At 38.5% G+C, this 1989-nt stretch overlaps 1 pseudogene; it reads right to left on the bottom strand.

Annotated features, from left to right (window-relative positions):
• Positions 1-435: 435 nt before the first annotated feature.
• Positions 436-1698, bottom strand: LOC131813613 (polypeptide N-acetylgalactosaminyltransferase 11-like; annotated as a pseudogene).
• Positions 1699-1989: the final 291 nt, after the last annotated feature.

The raw sequence follows: 1989 nt of genomic DNA, 5'->3' as shown, positions 1-1989 counted from the left end.
CTCCTCTCATCCTTTGGGAGTCATCCTTTAATTCCTTTCCTTCTTCACCTTGACTTCTAATGAGTGAAAGAATAGCAGCATTAGCATCTGTTTGTCTCTTTTGGTATACTGTATGTTCTTTGGGGAATTAGGCTCAATCTTATTTATCTTTGAATAAATAAATTTAGGGTTTGTTGAACTTCCTTACACATAGTAAATAAAGGACTGATGGGTATGAAGCAATGGATAAAACTAGAATCTCTTATTCATTTGTTTTTAATGCACTTATATCCTACTTTCCAAACAGAAAATTCTAATATGTAGTATGTAAGATAATCAAGTCCTGCCTTAGTTCAGACCTTCCTCCAGGTCTCTCAGGGTTTTCCTTAGAGCTATGCAATAGTTTCTTAACTGACTTTTCTTATACTTAAATTGTGCCCTTTTTCCACGTGTTCCTTATGTTAATATCTGCATTTCTGGATAAATAGTATCTGGATATCATTTACATTATTTATAGCCCAATTTCTTCTTTATTTCAATATACTCACTGATATTCCCATAACTCTTGGTCCTCAGATCAGGTCTTAAGAGAAAATGATGCTCCTTGTATTCATTCAACCAAACGTGTGCCAGCCTCAGTTATATGTCACAGTGTCCTATCCATATGATGACGGTTTTTTTTCCCCCCCCTGAAAAAATGTCCTACTATAGAGCAAGGGAAGATGAAGATCTTACCACCACATTTCAGATCCTAAGTGATATTTTAAAATCTTTTTCTCTCCAGACTTACACGCCACTGTTATATTGCCAATTCACTGAATTGGAGTCTATTCATGGCAAACAATCCTCTAGTCACTGCAGGTGACTTTACTGTTGCATTATCTCCATCTGGTCCTTGTAGCTCAGAAAGGGGAACAAGGTCCCATTTTGAAGTATGGCCCCCAGCTGAATCCTCCCTGTTCCATGGAGGGCAACAAGTTGTAGACAAGCATTTCTGCACTGATGATATCAGCTGGGTGCCAAGTTATGGGCTGCTGGTCCTCTTGGATGACAGCCAGCAAGGGCTACAACCACATCACATTCACTTCACAGTGGCTGTCCAGCAACACCAGAATTTCTCCTGTAGCATGCATGGGTTGCTCCAATCATTCTTCCTCCAATCAATGTGTCATGCTTTGTATTTCTTGTTGCTTTAATTTTTCCAACAAGATATTTGGGGATATATTTATGTAGCTCCCCTTTCAAATTATCAAAGTCATTATCATTATCCATGGAGGTGATTTCATGAGGATGAGGTGCCTGTGTGCTGTCTATGACGATGCACTGTCCTGAGCAAGGCCGACACAGCTTCGCTGTAGAGACAAATAATAACACTAGGGACTATCATATCAGTCAAGTAAAGATTTTTCTTTACATGCTTCTCTCCTTGTGTCTGACAAATCTCTATGGTAGGCCAAGCAGTTACATATTAAAAGCATGTATCTGAGAGTCTAAGTGTCTCAATTCCTGATCATTTTCTTTAGAAATTATATCCAATTTAGAAGAGAATTTCACATTCTTTTTTTTTTTTTTTTTTTTTTGATCTTCAACATGATTATTGTACCACAATTTTGTATGTTTTGCACTATGATTCCAATACTGGTTTTGGAGCTTGAATGAAACAGGGATAGAATATTTTAGACAATGATCCACAGGGGACAGACCCCTCGATAAGCACATGCATAAACAACTGAATCACTTGACTGAAGTTGGAATAGGCAAGGAACAAAACTCACCAGGTCACAGATATAAAAAAAAGATATTAAAAACTCTCCAGGTCACCCGAATAGCTATTTCGAATTTTTATACTTAACATTGCGGACCTAGCACAGCTGAAAGGACCTTTACAATTTCTTGGAGCAAAAGCTGCTAGAGCCAAAAACCAATGCTGGAGACTGAGTGTGGACCAATGTGAGAATGAGAACATCCCAGATGAAGTTGGAGGTGGCAGTGGGGATGCTTCTGCAGGCT

The sequence above is a fragment of the Mustela lutreola genome, chromosome 13 (assembly GCF_030435805.1).
Source record: "Mustela lutreola isolate mMusLut2 chromosome 13, mMusLut2.pri, whole genome shotgun sequence".
Taxonomy (NCBI): domain Eukaryota; kingdom Metazoa; phylum Chordata; class Mammalia; order Carnivora; family Mustelidae; genus Mustela; species Mustela lutreola.
Note: the sequence above shows the minus strand (reverse complement) of the source record. Positions and strands in the feature narration are given on the sequence as shown.